This window comes from Diadema antillarum, unplaced genomic scaffold (genome assembly GCF_040938485.1).
Source record: "Diadema antillarum isolate AM-2024a unplaced genomic scaffold, OU_Dant_1.0 seq00001055_RagTag, whole genome shotgun sequence".
NCBI classification, from domain to species: Eukaryota; Metazoa; Echinodermata; class Echinoidea; order Diadematoida; family Diadematidae; genus Diadema; species Diadema antillarum.
Window position 1 is genome coordinate 658,986 of NW_027271883.1, and position 20,254 is coordinate 679,239.

The window sequence follows — 20,254 nt, forward strand, 5'->3', positions numbered from 1 at the left end:
ACCCGCCTCTCATATTACAACATTCTAATGTTCATTAACCTGGAAATTTTAAAGGGACTATATATTGCAAAATGATCTTATTCATGTGGAATTTTAATTAGTAGCACACTGAACATTACTTTGTATGTGGCCAAAGGAAGATGTAGATGTGTATTATATAATAATTAATATTTTTCTTTAGATTATTTAGATACGCCCAAAAATCCCTCAGAACCAAGATTTTGCCAGTAATTTCATCTGCCAATTATTATTGCTAAAGTACTAATAGGATACACGATCGACATAGAAATGCAACGTAACCTAGCCCAAGCATAATTTGCACGTTTTCTGCAATATATTTGATCTATCACTTTAGTAATATGAAACATGTCCAAAAGTGGTTTAGAAAAACAAAAATAAAACAAATTCGTGTGAAGTATTCCTGTATTTTCTTCTCCTGTGACATTGCGAGTTCCTACAAGTCAGCAAATGCCACAAGAAATTAAGAATTAACCACGACTCTGTTGATTCGTAAGTTTTCAACAGCCCATTTCTAGATTTTACCACAACTTTCTCTGAACATTTTACCAATCATCCTGCAATCGCTGTATGTACTTTCTTGTTTAACATAAACATTAACATACCAGAGGGGGTAATTCGTGCCTTGAAGCCCTTGGACTTGGACTCTTTGCCTGTAGTCACTGTAATAGTTACTTCTGAAGAGTCAAGTAGAATATGGCGTAGCATCTCGTTGCACGTCAATTCCATGGCACGATCACCAAACGTTAGTTTTATTCTATCGTGACAAGAGCCATCGTCTTCCGGAAGCATCTTCGAAGTAGATGAAAACAACAATCAATATCTGAATTCCTCAATTTCTTTCTCATTACGTTTCGTATCATCGAAATATTTATTCTGTTTTGGTCGATCTGTCAATCTCGCTCTGTGTTTAGATTAGCAACACATCTGAACAGTAAAAAATGAAAGAAAAATATGTTTTTATTTTCCCTGATTTAGCTACATGAAATGATTTATTCACTTCTATTATTTCTTTTTCCTAGCATAAGATTTTAAATCAAATTCAAGTGTGTCAGTTAAAACAAACCAGATGATGGTTTCTTAGAAATAACTACATTAAATGCGTAATAAATGTATTGTATAAACCATTATTGTTATTATTATTGTAATTATCATTATAACTATTGGTGTTAGTATTATCATCATTCTTATCATTATTATGAGTATTATGATTTCTGCTATTTTTTTTTTACACTATTGCAGCTCTGAGTCTGATTACAAGACAATCAGCATTATCATGGAAACAAAAGTTATGATAATCTGTACTAACCGAATAATTCACCAATTTAATCAGCACGAAGTGGCCTTGTGGTACGACGACGTCGAGTGAACACGAGCTGAAAGGAATGAACCGAGATGGGAACGGACTCGTCTCGACCGTCCCGTTGCCTTCAATGAGACGTGTTCCCCCGCAGCCGGTCATACATTCTATCATATCGCAGTCTGTAACATTGATGACGTTAGGAATAAAGAGCATTGTTTGTAAAAAAAAAAAGAAATAAGATTACATCATCTCATCAGTAAGTGTTGTTCATAACTCTCATGCAAAACAAAAACCAACTCTTTCGAGGGTAAGTGCCTTTATGGTGCACTACACACTGCTGCTTGTATATAAATGCGAAAAAGAAAAAAATCGTGGAAGTGTTTCTTTTAACTGTCTGGCACTAATGACGTCAGACAGAATGACAGAACACAAAACAAAATGTAACCGTGCATTAAAATCTACAAAGATTAACAAACCCTGATTTTTGTGAGGACTTCAAATAGGTGAAACGGCTCGGTAAGATTAAGCGCTTGAAAAGATGCTGTACCTCTGAACCTATTCGGTTCCAAGTACATGTTGTATGTGTGTGTGTGTGTGTGTGTGTGTGTGTGTGTGTGTGTGTGTGTTGTGTGTGTGTGTGCTTTAGAGTGTGTACGTTCTTTCCAAGACAGTGCACTCCCGTTTTATGGAACATGGTTATAACGATTTTCTGATTATTTATTTTTTTAATAAGGAAGTCACAATTTAGGCACAAATGTTATCATCATTTAAGTCTGTTGCACAACGTCCGCCTGTAACGAGCATTGTTGGAACAGAATTTTCGTGAGAACTAAGTCTCTTTTCTGAGCATTATTAGTAAAGAACATATAGGAAATATGTCCCGTTATAGTTCGGATTGCTTTAATACGAAAATGCAGAGAGGGGCCATTGAGCTCTTAGGCCTACAGAGCATCTCTGCATGAGAGGACGTTTCACATCACTTGTGGTACGCTGATCCGCTCCCATTTTTCAATTAAAGACCCTTCTACATATTACACAAATCTGGGAATGCTGAACTTTTGGAACATGGATCCTTGGGGGAAAATAAAAACCCAAACTTAATAACGAAGTCCAGAGGATGTCGTCACAACAGAATGCCCTGCATGTGATTTTTCCCCAATTGAATTGGCTTTGAGTCTCCTCTTTCAGAATATGCCCTCAAAGGGAAGCAGTTCTGAGGATGTATACTTTACTGTTCAGAAGAGCGAAATAGGTTTTCCCGGCCAATTTCTCACTTTTGTCAGTCCATTTGATAGGAGGTTCATTCAATTTTACAAATCTCGTCGTTATCGCACAGTCTGTCTTTCAAAATTGCAATTTGTGCGTTCAACTTAGCATTTCGATCAATGACATTTGCACATGCGACTTTCGAATTCGTAAAAAGGGCATTCAACTTGGTTGGTACTCTCCGTTCATTCAAATTCGCCACCACTCGCCGAAAACGGTATTTGAGTCATTCAATTTTGCGAATGGGCAGTCATATTCCAAATATTTTCAAATGAAATTAAAGTCATGTGATTTTTTCATTGAGAAGGCGAGAACATTTGAACCTTGTGCATTTCTCTGTGACTTTTCGTTTCATTCGCACACTGTTAAAGGGATGGCACAGTATTAGTGGAGATGAGAATTTGGCTTTTAACTTTTTGTGAGATACCAAGAAAACACTTATGATATAGTACAGAACATAACCATTTTAAGAGGAATTCAAAATTTATTTGATGAAAATTGGGTTTGGAATGACTGAAACATAAAAAAACAAAGTAAAACAAAGCGATTGTAATAAAATGTGGGTCCCACACTTTATTAGAATAGCTCTTTTTTGGATGTCTCAGCCATTTCAAAACCAATTTTCATCAAATAAACGTTGAATTTCTTGTAGAATTACATGCTCTTTCATATTTCATAAGATGTTTTTCGTTATCTCACCAAAACATGTTGAGAAACCTGAAATTAGGTCTCAACCAAAACTATACCATCCCTTTAACTCTTTATGTGCCACGTTCGCACGTCCGACTAAGTCGACGGCGTGCCAACTTCGCATATTCTGCTCAACAAAGCCGCAAAAACCGATCGATAAATCGCTAATCCCGCGGTACAATCAAAGCGTTTCTCGATCTTTTGCTCCTCTCACATACGGTTTGCATTCTATGTGGTGATTGACTATCAAGCGGTGTTCCCAACCAAATTTGCGTGTACATTCTAAGTTTCTATTACTATTTCATGTGCAAAAGTCATGCCTTTACAGTAATGTAGCAACCATGGTAACTCAAAAGAAAAATTAAAAATAGAATTGTCATACATTGAAAATTGAAGCAAAGTTTGGCATTCCTCTGTAATCGACTCGCAATTATGTCCAGTTTAACAGACATTTGTAGAAGTTATACAAATTGAAAAAAAAAAAATCTTTCTCAAAGCATGACTACCTTCGTATCTCAGAATAACGTGGCACACAGTGGGTTTCCACCATGGCACATAAAGAGTTAAGCATTAAAATTACCATTCTTTTTAACCCGATATTACTCGAGTTTGTTGTTCTGTGACGCCCCTTTCCTTTCATACATATAGGCCTACATGTACCAATACTGCAGATTTACTTCACCTTATTACAGTCATGACAGCATAAGTTAGATACAGACGTATATCTCAAGAAGACGGAGAAAGAATTATAGGAACATTTGATGATTAAAACCTTGACTTCCTTGAACTGGCCGTCACACTCGGAATAAAGCGCTCAATGGTCAGATAAGCTGTGGCAACGCATGTTATTCGTCGACGAATCGATACTTGTTTATCATATCGTAATTCCTTGATCCTTCCCAAAAACTAAAACTTTGATATATATATCGGACTTCTTCGGACTGGATGACTCAATAAGCACATTGAAAATAAAACGGTTGCCAAAACCTCTAAAGTGAATACGAAAATATGAAGTGTAACGATGCTTACAAAGCTATATAACTTTGTTGAAAAGAAAAGTAAAGAAATAACCAAAGCACAAACATGTGTGCTAAATTGACTGCAAAAGTTGTTAAATCGGATGTCCAAAAATGAATTCGAATGAACGAGCGCAGTATATACGTGAATAAGTGACCATATCATTCTAAATAATGAACGAATAACACAAAAAATGTCGCTATATAATTATGGCGACTGATGCCTCCGCCTTAAAGGGAAGGTAAACCCAAAGAGCAATGTGGATTGAGTGAAAGCAACAACATTAGCAGAACACATCAGTGAAAGTTTGAGGAAAATCGGACAATCGATGCAAAAGTTATGAATTTTTAAAGTTTTAGTGTTGACACCACTGGATGAGGAGACTACTAGAGGCTATGACGTATGAGTGGACAGCAATATAAAGAAAATATAAAGGAAAATCAACAAAAATTCGCTTTTCTAGCATTATGAAAGGGCACTTGCCCAACCGCTTCAGAAAGCAAAAGGAATAATTGCTACCCTTAACATATGTCAGTATCAAGTTGATGGAATTTGTGGTTTTCATGAAAAATGAATTTTTGTGAAAATTTCTTTATATTTCCTTTATATTGTTGTCCTCTCATACGTCATAACCTCTAGTAGTCTCCTCATCCAGCTGTTCCAACACCAAAACTTTAAAAAATCATAACTTTTGCATCGATTGTCCGATTTTCTTCATACTTTCACTGATGTGTTCTACTAATGTTGCTGCTTTCACTCAATCCACATTGCTCTTTGGGTTTACCTTCCCTTTAATGCATGATTCTCCCAATACATGTAGGTATACAGTACAATGCCTTCACAATGTGTGATGACAGTTTCACATCACTGGCAAAATATTGAAATGACAGGTTTGACAGATATCTTGAATGTTCACTTTCCTTGAACTCGGTTTGCTATAATTTTCTAAGAGTGCAGGTACACATACTCTCTAAAAAAAAATCGAGTGAAAATATTCACTCTTAAAAGAGTGAATATAAAAAAGAGTGAATTTAGAGTGAAATTGGATTGATTTTTGAGTGAAAATGTTAATTTTCACTCGTTTTAGAGTGACCTCAGGGATCACTCCAAAATCTTCGAGTGATCCCTGAGGTCACTCCAAACTGAGTGAAAATGAACATTTTCACTCAAAATTCACTCCAGTTCCACTCTACAGTCACTCTTTTTTGTATTCACTCTTTTAAGAGTGAATATTTTCACTCGATTGTTTTTAGAGAGTATTCGGCGAATTGAGGATTTTTACTTGATTTCTGACCGAGCCTTTTATAAGTTTGTGCATTGAGTAATTATCAAGGTATGAGGAAAGAATGTAATTGTAGAACAAAATATTTTTTTCTTTGCATTTAAACCTGGCCTTTGACCCTTAAACTTTGACCTCTGACCTTCTGGATGAAAATTTCCCAGAAAATCTCCATTAGGTAATACATGTATATACTAAGTTTTAAAACTAAAAATGCGAGCATTGTATAGACTGTACTAGTATATGAGGGAAATATTAGAATTTTAAGTTGACCTTGACCTTTGATCCATGACCCCTAAATTCCCTAGAGAATCCGTGCCAGTCAGTACATGCGTATGTACCAAGTTCCATGAAAACACATTGAACCATTTGCGAGAAAAGTGATATTGTAAGATTTTCACCTAACCTTTGACCTTTGACCTTATGACATGAAACTCTCTCTAGAGAATCTTTACGCAGTAGTACATGTCTACACTAAGTTTTAAGAAAATACCTTCGGCCATTGCATAGGTATGGGGGAAATAGCAACATTTTTGGGATTTGACCTTGAGCTTTTGATCTTTGATCTCTTGCCAATTTCACTAAAATTTACTCAACTAATTGCCTCATCATACATCATCCTTGGACCAAGTTTGGTGAAAGCTGCTTTATCCAGTTTTGAGTTATCATGTAAACAGATAAATTTTAGGATTTGATCTTTGACCTTTGACCTCTGTCTGATTTCACTAAAAATCTAATCAAGTAATTGTCCCATCATACATCATCCTCGGACAAAGTTTGGTGAAATTTGCTTAATCCAGTGTTGAGTTATCGCGTAATCAAATACAATTGCATGATTTGATCTTGACCTTTGACCCTTGGCCTTTGGCCGATTTCACCTAAAATCTGATCAAGTAATTGCCCTATTATATTCTATACTTGGACCAAGTTTAGTAAAATTCCAGTTAATATTACTCAAGTTACCGCGAAAACGAATGTGGACGTACGTACGTACGGACGTACCTACGTACGGACGGACAACCAGAAAACATAATGCCTCCGGTGCTTGCTTTACGAATTCAAGTTGAAAAAGTGCTAATTACAATGAGGCTCCAAAATGCATTATCATGTCCCAGTTCTTTGTCAGATTGATTTGCTTACCTTTCATGTGCAAATTCAGCCATGAATTATTATGAACCATGTGTTTATTTCTGAAAGTGATCATAGTTGATTTTATTGTACCATGCAGAAACAATAAAATGAAAATGAAATGAATGAAATGAATTTGAATGAAGATCAAAGATCAAATGTGACCCTGCACCTCAAAACAAACAAAAAGTCGCCAGACATGAATTTTTAGTTAATACCATATTATGAAAGAGCAGCCTTAAAGCTTTAAAATGATGTATATCTCAAATCAAATGGACTCTTCTAACCTATCTAAATATTGGAAAGAAAGCACAAAGTCAGGAAAAGTTGGAATTGAGAAAAGAGGCTCTGAAGTACAGTGTCTATTCAAGCGCTTAATCTTTACCGAACCGTGCTGGCTGTGCGATGAATGGGACAAAAAACAGGAAGTAAACCATCAGAGCAACAACAATGAAGGAGTTATCACATTAAAGTGATTGAGTCATTAACACATTCTGTCCATAATTGATGCCAACTTTCAAAGCAGTAGCGCTATTCTTTCAAAAGTTATTAGAGTTGAAAGTGAAGAGTGTGGACAAAGTTTTTTCAGAAATGAAAAAGGGATTCTAAAGACACACCTAATCACACTATTCTACCAAAAATGTTTGAGATAATCTGCTAAAAAAACACACACTTTCCTGCCCGTTTTATGATACCAAATTTTAGCATAATGTAAAAAAAGACCCGCTCTTTCAGAAAATATGAAAAAGTCAAGTTCGGCTGGGTTGACCCATTTCACTTATTTTCAGTCCTCACGCAAAATCAGTGTGTGCGACTTTATGTTCGTTTTGAGGAGCACGGTCACAAATTGAAATCCCGAACATGTCATCTACGCTAAATTTTACTTAATTGAATGCAGCAATAAGGAATTGGACTGACAAAAGTGCGAAATTGGCCGGGAAAACCTAAAATAAAAGCGTTCACTATTTTTTTTTTTTTTTTTTTGGGGGGGGGGGGTGTGTGTGTGTGTTTTGTTTTGTTTCTTTTATGCAAGGAAATCCACCACTGCATCCGTACGCGATTTTCGAAAAATAATTCCTGCAAGCGGATGTGTTAAAGCCTGCATAAAGCCGCATTCTGCGTGAGACTCACGCATTTAGGGTCCGTCCACGCATGGCACCCATTTTTTTTCTCACGCATCGGGAGCATGGCTCATAGGATTAAAGTGATACTAACCCCGGGAGCAGACTTGCGATTGAACGTATACGTGTGTTTCCTTTTGTCTTTCAAAATAGGTAAAAACCAGTCACTGAAGTATGCACCAAATCGCACCATTAAGAGCTAAAAATTGAAAAAAAAAAATATCCCTTCCGTGCTCGCTCGCCAAGACGCCGTCGAGTCACGAAAACCTCACTCATATTCATTTTTTTTTTTTTAACTTGGCATCTCTGTGTGTATAGCACCGTGAGAAAGGTCGACAACTTTTTACCTCTGGCATTTTGACTCTGACATTTTTATTAGTGATATTTTTACCTCTGGCATTGTTACTTCCGACATTTTTACTTCTGACATTTTAACTTTTTTTTTACCTCTGTCATTTTTACCGCTGATATTTTTACCTCTGACATTTTTACTTATGACACTTTTACCTCTGACATTTTTTCCCTCTGACATTTTTACCTGACATTTTTACCTCTCACATTTTTGCCTCTGACATTTTCACCTCTGACATTTTTTACCTTTGTCATTTTTACTTCTGACATTTTTACTTCCGACATCTTTATTTCCGACATTTTTACCTCTGATATTGTTACGTCTGACATTTTTACCTCTGATATTTTTACCTCGGACATTTTTACTTCTGACATTTCTATCTCTGACATTTTTACTTCTGACATTTTTACCTCTGACATTTTTACCTCTGACATTTTTACCTCTGACATATTTACCTCCGATATTTTTTACCTCTGATATTTCAACCTCTGACACTTTTACTTCTGACATTTCTACCTCTGACATTTCTACCTCTGACATTTTTACCTCTGGCATTTTTACCTCTGACATTTTTGCCTCTGACATTTTTACCTCTGACATTTTTACCTCTGACATTTTTGCCACTGACATTTTCACCTCTGAAATTTTTTACCTCTGACATTTCTACCTCTCATATTTTTACCTCTGACACTTTTACTTCTGACATTTCTACCTCTAACATTTCTACCTCTGATATTTTTACCTCTGGCATTTTTACCTCTGACATGTTTGCCTCTGACATTTTCACCTTTGACATTTTACTTACGACATCTTTTCGTCTGACATTTCTACCTCTGACATGTGTACTTCTGAGATTTTTACCTCTGACATTTTTGCGTACACACTCAGCACGGAAAAAAGAAGAAGAAGAAGAAGAAGGAAAATAAATGAATACCAAGTTTCCCGCGCCTTTTTGCGCATCCGGGTCACTACAGAGCGTACGCGTGACGAGCAGAACACCATTGTGCGTCAGTGACTGTGAGCTAACAATCATTCATTAGCACATTCACCGCTGCAGATTTACGCGTTGTTTTTTTTTTTGTGGTCAATTTGAAGCTTGTTTTTTGATGAAAGTAGTTTATTAGAGACCAACAAGTTTTTTTTTTTTTTTTTTTTTTTTTTTTTTTTTTGGCTTGAGAACTTCCTCATTTCAACCGAAAATCCACGTCTGTTGTTTTTGTGATGCCGTTTCAAAAATAGTATAGTACAAATGATTCCGATTCAGGCAGTTTAGTAGCAACCGTACGGGCCTGACAATATCATGAATTATAATCCCCTCTCACATTCCTCGCGGATAAGAGATTGCTATACATTATGATGTATCTGAAAGCAATTAATGCTTACCAACTGCCTGGAAGAGCAGCTGGAAGCGAATAGGTTCTCTGATATCAACAGCATGGACTTGTATGAGGATGTCATGTGACACAAACATTTCAATATGATCAAATATCCCACAGATGTCATGTTCCTTAGATGAACCGAGATTGTCTTTGACCCGTACGTAGTCAATACAGTCCTCGCTAGCCTTGTCACTCTCCCGAAGGGTCACCAAGGTGAACATCAATCTGTCAAGATGCAGCATGAAAGGAAAAATATCTAATAAAATCAGAACAATTGCTGCAGCATGTAAGTGAACACTGTCATTTCTACTCTCTTTCTGATGGAAGGTTATGGCGCCACTTTTGCCCAGTAATTTGAGAAATTAAATAGTTTAGTAGTTTGAGTAATGAAATAGTTCAGTTAATCTCCGAAGTTTTTCGGTGAAAACTTAGGTCATAAACTGAGTTTATCAGTTGACAAACAATCCAACTAACTTTTGCACGAAAAAAAATTACTTGTCGGCGATAAACTAGGCTTTTCAGGATTATTGGTTTAATGACCGGCTATTGAAGGTAGGTCTTTTTATAAGCGTGAACCATTTCTCATTAGTACTGCTAGTAAGAAGTGTTTCACTAATGATCAGAATATGTACACATATTAAATCAAGTCAAATTAAATAAAATCAAACCTTAATCTGAATCCAGGATCAACACGAACGTTAATGTCTTGCTCAAATTTAATATCGATTTTATGGGCTGAAAGTCCTATATATCCAAACGAAGAGGACTTATTTGTAGCTGTCGATACCTCCTCTTCTTTATCCAACTGCAAGAAGACAAACTCTGAAAGAAGAGAAATATGCAAGATCAAATGTGCAATATAATAGCTTCTTTAGGGCTTTCCAATTTCTCGATGCGTAAATAAAAGAAAATAATTGCATTACCTCCTGAAATAAAATGACTAATGCGTAAATTTATCGGCAAACAAATTGCAGACTTATGACGCTCTACCTTTAGATACCTTCAGTTCTTTTTTTTTTTTTTTGCTCGTGTCCTTATCATTTCCTCCTCCCTTTTAACTATCTTCATTTCGAAATTAAGTCTGATTCATCAATCATTCTTATTTGGTTGCTCCCCATAAAGAGAATAGGAAACAAACTTCAAAGTAAATCAAGAAATGAAGAAGAAGATTGTCAAAATGTGTATGAATTATCCAAGCAAAATGTGCTATCAACATGATGCGCTTTTCCAGGAACATTGAGAATCATTTGATGTCAACATTAGTATTAGATATCACTTCATCATCAGCAAGTCGCGATTTGCTTGTTATAAGAATATATCTAAATATCTTACGAGCTAATTTGAAAGGGGTCAACAAGTATGTCAAACGTGTGTTAGCTAATATAGTTTCCACAATTTCACTACATTTTATCACCAAAAAATAGCAATTATCATTCAAAGAGAAACTATCAAAGGTCACGACTAGTGGGACCGATTCTCACTGACCTAGAATGCACCCGTAGCTGAAGTTCTCGTTACAAGGAAACCATTCTTCCACGCCTGTTCCTACGTCCACTGCTTGACACTTTTCGAGAGATTCCTCAAAGGAACCTGTCCACCAATGCCCGTCAATGATCTGATAACACAGAAAAGCGGTTTAAAAATGTAGATGATAACGTGGACGAATGACAGTTTACGCGCACTTAACTCTACAACCAATAAATACATACAGATAAACATATTATGTGTGTAAATATTCATGTACCTACGTACCTACTGATATTGGGTGCTGTTCGTTATTCCGAAGATTTGTTATTCCGAAGGGTCGTTACTCCAAAGGTTCGTTAATCCGAAAATGAAATATGGTTCGCTATTCCGAAGGTTCCTTTATCCGAAAATGAAATAGGGTTCGTTATTCCGAAGTTCCGTTGATCCAAAAGGATATATGGTCCGTAAGGAACCTTCGGAATAACAAGCTTGGTTTCATTTTCGAACCTTCGAAATAACGAACCTTCGGAATAAGGAGCTGTAACCGACATATCAAATACATACACACATTCATACATACAAAAAAAAAATGTTTAGATGATAATACATTAACGGCTAAAGAGGATTACCTGTACCTGTACCTGTACTGTTGTGCAATGGCACACTCGTTAACCCTTTCTGCATTGAGGAGTTTCGACAATGTGTACAAAGCTGCGGGGTTTCTGTGTCAATGACTCAAAAAAAAAGGGGGGAGCTAGCAAACACTATTGAAGGTTACCGATGAATAGTCAGTTCACAATAATTGGGGTGTTGTTGTCAGGTGTTGTTTTTTTCTTTTGTTATTGTTATTGTTGTTTTTCCAAGAGTGTATGATGCCAGCAAATATACTTGAATTTATCTTTAAAAATATGATTGTGCTATTTCGACAAAAACTACTACCATGCCGTGCCCAAGGAGTTCGTCTCCAGTTGCCATCCTGCTGCCGTTCTTCGATGAACAGTCGGCGTATGCAATTTCAAACGAGCCATTACCTTGGTACATGCACCAACCGCTTACGGTCTCACTTCTGTTTCGTGACATCGATGCAGACAAGTTTTTCTCATCGCAGATACCTGTGATATATGCCAAATTTAAGAAAAAAAAAGAAAATTGAGAAAACATTTCGAACAAATGCGACCTTGCTTCACAAAACCGACAAAAAGTTGCAAAATATTATTTTTCATCTAAGAACAGATTCTGACAGATTAAGCTTTAACATGGTGACTGTGTAACTAAATTCAGAGCGACTCTCCTAACCTGTTCAAATACTGAAAGAAACTCCACATTCTGGAAACGTGTGTACTGAGAAAAAAAGGGTCTGAAGTGAGGATCGTCTATTCTTGAAATCGCTTCATATTTCTACCCGTGGAATGAATGGTATAAAAGTAGGATGAAAAACACAATAGCAACAACAAGGAAGGGACTATCAGATTAAGGCAAAATTCAGCATGCCTCTGAAAACCTTCAAATCTTGACTGATACCAGCTTAATATCAGTACCGTTGTGTTTTGGAAAGTTATGAGTGATAAGAACAGAGTGTAGAGGATAATTTAAGATTTAAACATGAAATGGATATGACAGGCTGTCCCCGAGACATACCTGAAAACACTCAGGAAAAAATGTTCTGGAAAAAAGACGCTGTTTAAAACACAATTTTAAGTTCTTTTTTTTTTCATCTTGATGATCTTAATGTATAATTAATAATAGCAGGAGGAAAAAAAGTGTTCCTTCCGAAAATATGAATAACTGGGTTGACCAAGTTTCACCTAACCTTTTCAGTCCTCGCATAAGATCAGAAGGTGCGATTCTTTTTTTTTTTTTTTTTTTTGATGCACGGTCAAAAATGACTATGGAATGCCACATAAACGTAATAGCGTTAGCAAATAACAATTAATTTTGTAGTTACTTATTAAAACCACCAGCAAGTAGTCTTGTATGTTTAGCAACATAGACCATATTCCAGTAAGATACGGCATTGAAACATGGTAGGGATACATATATATATTATATATATATATATATATGTATATATATATATATATATATATATATATATATACACATAATTATACTTAAACATATACGTCTAACCTAGGTATCTTGGGACCAAACAAGGTCCTAATACTTTCCGAATTTAACGTTCACTTATTTTTATTTGTTTGTTTTTTGTTTGTTTTTGAGGTTGGTTTTTACTGATAAGATTTTTTTCTTTCATTTTCATCAATCCAGACGAAATATTCTAATTGGTCATTTATAGTGGTGAATCTAAAGGTGTAAGGTGTCCAAGGGCTTATGCAGATATCTTTCAAATAACACTTCTTGTCAATAACTCCTGTGGTCAAAATTGATCTGTAGTACTCTCCTAGTGGGCCTACTATAGTAATAATTCCTGCTGAACCATTTTTCATAACGGTAAAACTTTCTCGCTATTCAGATAAAACAGCTCTTTAGTAAAATACACTCCGTAGTAAGAACTTGACCATACCTATACACTGCTGTCCATCGGAAAGATAGTAACCGTGGGGGCAAGAACAATAAAACGATCCAGCTGTGTTTACGCATTCATGGGAACAGTTGTTTAACTCGGGGCACAAACATTCATTGATATCTGTAAATGAAAGAAATCACAATAGATAAGGATTATGATCATGAACACAACCCTGAAGATTCTATATCTGATATGCTAACATATTCTGTTTTATGACATGTTAGATTCAAGAAGACATATGACGTTCTTGATAATTGTTGATACAATAGATTAATCCATAATACATCATACATTCGTTTCAAAGAGGTTTTGAGGGTCAGACTGGCTAAGCGTCTTAAATCTTCAATTGAAGTAATTCCAATGTCAATTCAGATGAATAGTGCAGCTTTTATTTATTCCAAGAAAGAAATGTACAAGCGATAACCCAAATGACAACAATGTCGGTAAAATAACATCCTTTGATAAATAAAAGATAGGTCATTTTGACGCAGAGCTTAGTGAAATTGTTGCATTTTCACTTTCATAGTGTGTCAGTGTATGTTCCAGTCCTACGTTGCAAGGCCGTCACACTAAACTTACGTAATGATATTTGACGAGATGACAGCCCGTAGATGATAAAACGACTAGAAATCTATTCCCAAAGATTTACTGGGGAAAAGAGGGATGGAAACACGCAGTGCAGGGGAAGGAATGACCCTGATAGCAGATTGACGTCAATAAGACGTCTTAATTTTGGTCGCAACTGGTAAAAACTGCTCACTCGTCATATTTACCACTAAATGACGTACAATCTACGCCATTTTAGCAACCTATTAATGACGTAGATTTCTGGTCAGTTGTATGACTAATATTCATCATGTCAATATCAACGACGTATTCATGACGAATATTTCACGTCAGTTTTGTGACGTATATATCACATCATACCAGATACGTATTTATAACGTATATTCTACGTCAGTTTTGTGATGTGTTCATCACATCATATTAGCGATGTATTTATGACAAGTTATGTCAGTTTTGGACGTGTTCATCTCGTCATCTATTTAGCGATGTATTTATGATGTAAATTTTACGTCAGTTTTGTCACGTATTTATCACGTCATGTTAGCCATGTATCTATGGCGTAATATTTACGTCATTTTTTGATGACTTTAGCCTATATTAGGAACTTCCCCGATAACAGACTGATGACGTCTTAAAGACGTCAATTTGGCGTCTGTATACAACCATTTTTTTTCTCGTTACATTCATGATCATAGTATGACGGAAGTTTTATGTCAATTACTCAACCAATTATTTACTGCTAAGTAATATGTGTTTTCTTTGGTATATATATATATATATATATATACATGTATATATATATATATATATATATATATATATATCGTCGCTGGGGTGACAAAACCTCGTATCTCAAAAATGTCAAATGTTCAGGAGAGCGAAAAAAACATGGCGGCCAAAGCACTATAGTGAATGGGAAAAGCCTTTCCTTTGACATGTCATGGTGGCTTCATTTTTGGAGTAAGACAGTTCGGATTTGGCCAAGACATCACTTGACCCATTAGTTTGACCATTAAGCTAAAAAAAAATTTGACATTTTTAAGATACGAGGTCTTGTCACCCCAGCGACGATATATATATATATGTATATATTATATGGGCCGTGACGCGAGAAAGGGGCCCTTAGCTCTGACGCTCAAAAACTCCAAAAGAACGGCGCGGAACTTTGACAAAGCAATACGCGCAATCAAAAAGATTTCAGCTCATTACACCTTTGCTTCACGTGGAGTCAACTAGCTCGCATCAACTTTATCTTCCCATCCACAACGTGTTTTTTCTACGGCGCCTGCAGTATCTTGATTATTTTACTCAAAGGGAACATCAACACATTGGATCCCCAATTATGTGGTAAGAACATACATTGACCTTAATGTTAAATTAATGGATCTTTTTTAAATTTCGTGCTTGATCGGGTTTGTGCTCAGCGCAGTCCTAATATTTTTTTTGGCTGTGTAAATGCAAAATTTTGGTGGTAAAGACGTCATAGAAACGTTATCTTTAAACCAATAAGGCGTCATGAAGTCGTTCTAATATGACGTCTTATTTTACGTCCTATGCTGGTGCAAACTGACGTATTAAAGACGTAAATATTTGACGTTCATGAAGACGTAAAAAGACGTCTATACTGGTTTTAACGCAAAATTTTGGCCTTAAAGACGTCATAATGACGACTACAAGACGTATATATATGGGTGAAAAACGTTGAACGATGTACAATTGGCCATTTTCGGGCTTTTCGATATTCAAACCCCTGTAAAATTGTCACCTGGGGGTATTTTTCATGGCTTTAGGTATCATTTGGTAGGGGAGGGTTGTACCTTTCAGAAAATATATTCTTTGTAGTGTTCTTACTGCATTTTCTTTAAAAAATAATGCCTTGAAGCTGAAAAAATTGACAAAAATGCATATTTTGGGAAAAAATCCCAGAATCACACGTCTTAATTTTTGTTCTAATGCAATTCTACAGCTTTGCTTTTACTTGTGAGTAAGCCCACACACTTCAACTATTTAATCAAGTACTTCTGCCATGAACGTGTGTATTATTTATCTTATCAGGAAATGTTGAATTCACTTATGTCTGAAAAAGAACGTCTCTGAATGAATTATCTTTTCCTTGACGCCAAAAATTCAGGATGACTATGAAAACATGTAAGGCTATATCTATTTAGCGTCTTATCCATACTACCATTCCGTCAAAATTTGTGAGTGAGCTGTGTGAAATAATCGTGTGGTGGCTCATTAAAGAAAATTATACTGAATAACCATCAGAGATGTTCAGTTGTTTAATGGTGTCATTAATGAAAGTGGATTATACTTGAGATTAAAAGTGGTTATCAGTATGTCAGTGTGAGCCAGGCGACTATGATGATTGGCAACTTTAGTAGCATACTGTCCACAAAAATGTGTTCTGGTTGTAAACCCGAATTGGCGAATGTCTCTGATCAAAACGAATGTCCCTGATTGAAAGTCTCTGAAGGGATATTCCCTCATCTGACACTTTCGCACTGCATGATACTTTATTTGCGTGCTTATTTTACGCACTGACGAGCCATCCTGGAATCGAGTCAGCACAGTTCAACGACAGATATGCCCACAAATCTTGAAAATGTGAGTAATAGCAAAAACTTTCTTGGTGTTTGTGCCGATTTATTAGAATTATTATTCCGTAGATTTGCCAATCAGTATCATTTGTGAAATTATGTATGTTATTCTTTGGATTAGAGGTAAATCTAAAAAGGATAGACAGTAAATATGTAAGAATCTGCACGAAGATCAAAGACCGCACGTCTCTGAGCAAAATGAAAAACGTCTCTGAAAATTACTGTTTCATGAAATAAAGACATCCACTATAAAAATTATGTGAACATTAAAGTAAATTTATGTCTGGATGGGCTCAGTTAGTATAATAGGAACAAGTAGAACCAAGTTGACACGGGCGTGTTATAATATTAAGAAAAATGAAGCTTCCTGAATGATGTTGAAAATATGTAAAAGAGTTTTAAATTAAAGATTTTCTGTTGATTGAGCAAGTGTAAAAACATTGCCAGGACAGAAACTATGTTTTATGACTAGTAATAGGTCAATAGCCTATGATGATTATGTAGTAGTCACTTTAGTTTACGTATTTTCTGTGAGAGAGGCAGAAATGTAAGAAAAAACGGGTTTAGGTCAGAGACGTCCTCTGAACAAATAGGATCTGCTCTCAAACCAATATCAATGACCCACCATGGCGAATTGGTGCCTATGTTTGTAGCACATAGGTTCCTCAATCCAAATATAATGCCAATATCTTGTAAAAATCAAAACCCATTAAGTACTGATAAGCAAAGATGTTTACGTCAGAGACGTTAGACTGAACGTTTTACATATTTTCAACTACTACAATAAGGAGTAGATCTTTCATTATTCCATAGTATATGGCCCTCGTATACAAACATCGTTCTAGGTAAGTTACGCAATCGAAAAACAATGTTGATTTTATAATTTTGATCAGAGACGTTCATTTGTGCGCACATTGTTCTTCTAGTGCATGATAAAGTTATTTTAATAGCATTTTAACTCTATCTTTTTTTTCTTACAGCAAGATGGGAAGAACGGATGGATTTAAATGCTCCGAATATTAGAATTTCGTCCTGCTCAGGATCTTTAGGCTCAGTCATGTTCATGGAGCCTACAAGTTCCAGACAACGGCCGTGGTACTGGCAAGACCGGACGGACATCTTGGAGGTGCCATCTGTTTACAAAATAATGACTATCCCAACCCTTGTTTCAGGTAGCAAGCGACGCAGTCGGTACCATGCACTGATTGAGGACATTGAATACCAAATGGAGGGGAAATACAATTTAATGTTATAATGCAGACTCTGTTTTTAATGCACATCACTACGTTTGCTTTTGAGCCTGTAAAGTCTGAGGCTTACACGCTAAGAAATAAATGTTCAAATTTGCACCTAATTTGTAACAATAGCAGCACACCTGCGGTGCATACTTGCATCCTTAATAAACTGTGCTTAATTGCACCCTTAATTAACTGCCTTTTTGAAGTTTTGCTAATTTCTGCAAACAAGTTCTCGTACAGTTGATAAAAATATGCAAATGAGTGAGCTAATCACGTCATAACCTCACAATTTTCCATTGATCGTGTACAAAAAATAACGAAAATTCAATTTTTCTGTCTTTGAAATCTGAAACATGATGCTATTCCTGGTTGATTACCTTCAGAATAGTGATCAGTTAGATATACCCGGATTTAAGCCTCGGGCATAATTATGTTTGAATGAAAAACTGAAAATTTCAAAATGTTTATGTGCAAACATCATATGGCAAGTTGTGAGGGAATGACAAGCTCAATTTGCCATTTGCATATTCATAATGACCGTTCAAAAACTGTTTCCTGAAAAATTAGCGAAACTTCAAAACGTCATAACTTCCTTATTTTTCTTGAGCCCATAAGATTTTATCCTTTCTTATCAGCGGCTAGCTCATATTTGGGCTGAATTTCCCCTGTAATGACTATTTTTTCTCTTAAAAGTAAGATGAGATATTCTAGTGGTATTATTTTTGAGGTTTGTAAGCCAAATACATGAGAAAAGGAAAAATACTAACATCTGTGATGAAACAAGAAAACGTCTATTAAGAATGTCCCTTTACTTAGTTTCCTCTACAACACTACTTATGTATCGCCTTCGAGTAGAAAGAAGGATCGATAAAGCCCTACCGATGTGACAGGTAAATGTGATATTGTAATGTTATCATTTTCCACCTCTTGAAAGAGGTTTTCAGTTCATTTTTGGTCAAACGTTTGCTGTACCACACCTTTGATATTCTTATGAGTTTGGCGTTTACAATTTATATCTGCCATAATATACAAAAAAGCACAGCGGAATTTGATGCTTCTAGGATGAGTGTAGATTAATTACAGCTTTCTGAAACGACATCATAACAGTGGCCCAGGTACGGTCCCTAATAAAAATCCGAACTGGCCTGACATACACATACAATCATATTTGAGGTATAGTGGTCAAATTAAAATAGTATTAGTATATTCGTGTTTACCTTTGTTATAGATTTGGACTACATTTGAAAGAAAACATTTACAATATTGATAGCATGTGGGCACACCTTCGTATACACCGGGAGGTGAAATACAAAGTAGTGGTCATCATAAACAAAAACAATTCTTGACATATATGCCTAGGTAAATGATTTCTCAATGAATGTGGAATGTTGAGTTACGGGCATCTTTTAAAATAGGGATTTTGATGTTTAATTCTAGTGATAACCTACAGCCGAAACGTCCCTGATGGAAACGCATATGTCTCTGATATAAACAAATAATTTAGGTAAGGTAGTCAAAATTGCAAGTATTTCATGTAATTTTTATTTGTCTGTCATTCAAAATTGTTGTAAGATATGAATAATATAACAAGGACAGGTTTGTTGTTGATTTTTGGTGTAGAAATCGAAATTCCTCTTACAATTTAGAGGTTTGTAGTTACAATCGGTTATTATGAAAAATAATTCAAGTTGAAATTACCATTCTGAATTGTTGACAAACGATAAACATGTGTTTAATAAAAGAATAATGTTGTTTGTTCACAAACCTCGTAATTATGGATTAAAGGACATCGTTTTTATTGTCTATGTCTGAGGAACGTCTATGAGTGAAACCTGAACGTCTCTGATCAAAACATGGCTTACTTTCAGCATCTGTAAAGGGCTTTTATGGGAATTTGACCAAACAAAATGCATTTAATTCATTATCAGTATCTACTGAACATTAACATTTAAACAAATGAGACCCCTGCTTTATGTTTTGTTCAAATGAGATGAAAGTGAAGATAAGAATATAAAAATCTCTGCTTAAATGACAAAACCTCCACTTTTACTTTAACTTCCATGTGTATTAGCTTTTGTAAACTTCACAGGAGGTAAACAATATTTTAGGAAGAAATTAACACAGTCTTCAAAAGCATGAACAAGATGAAAATATATTAATTTGAATGTTTTTCTTCCCTTCATTTGAATTTACACTAAAACAATGTTTATTTTAGTCAGAGACGTTCGCCAATATGTCACAGTTCTATTTAACCTTGAATAAAAACAACACCCTTGGAGATATCCCAGTATAATCGGGTTTG

At 35.6% G+C, this 20,254-nt stretch overlaps 1 pseudogene; it reads right to left on the reverse strand.

The window, feature by feature from the left end:
• LOC139743167 (uncharacterized) overlaps positions 1 to 20,254 on the reverse strand; it is a 144,647-nt pseudogene that overhangs the window by 62,185 nt on the left and 62,208 nt on the right.